This window comes from Ceratina calcarata, unplaced genomic scaffold, assembly GCF_001652005.2.
Source record: "Ceratina calcarata isolate Rehan_Ccalc_2016 unplaced genomic scaffold, ASM165200v1 scaffold901, whole genome shotgun sequence".
Classification (NCBI taxonomy): Eukaryota; Metazoa; Arthropoda; class Insecta; order Hymenoptera; family Apidae; genus Ceratina; species Ceratina calcarata.
The window spans coordinates 5122-5889 of NW_017180381.1; positions in this window are offsets into that span (position 1 = coordinate 5122).

Consider the following 768-nt stretch of genomic DNA (forward strand, 5'->3'; position numbering starts at 1 on the left):
TGTATGTGTCGGTTACACATTTTTCGATTTACACACGCGTGGTGCACACGTGTACAGACGCTTAGCCAGCGTAATGAAACAAAAGTGTTTACCAGTGTGCGACTCGCGTCGTATATTTGTATATGTATATACATACATATAAATGTAGGCATGCGCGGGACAGCTGCCGGTACTATTATACCCGGCACGATCGCATTATGCCTTAAGGACAATCGTGGGAATTCCATTAAGTGGCCTTGAATGGTTCATTCATGTCGATCAACTCTTTTCCTAACGGGGTTGACAGATCAATCGGGCTCTGGGCACGAGCGAGCGAGCGAGCGAGCGCACCGAACGACCGACCGAACGACCGACCGACCCCACCGGGGGATTTCTTCTTCCCGTCGCGCTGCTGCTACTCCCGCGTTCCTCCATTCCACGGCGTCGAAACGACCGAGACCACGAAACGGAGACGACAAAGTCAATTACCCCGCGTATATATATACCTATACGAATGTCTCGCCGCGGCGTGTACGAATCGATCTCTTGTTCTCAAGCTCCCCCGTGGCATTCGCTCTTTCTTCGATCGCTCCGGATCGGGTATAGTATTCCGTGCGCGTACCGTCGCGCGGCACTCATCGTCCTTCGAAGTGCCACGGACCATCGGACGTAATTGATTTTTCATTATCACTCCGAACATTCGTATCAATTTTTTTAATAATCATGCTTAACACTAGATTGCCCAAAGAAGTAATTTTGACTGGTTTTGGGCAAATGTACAAATAATAA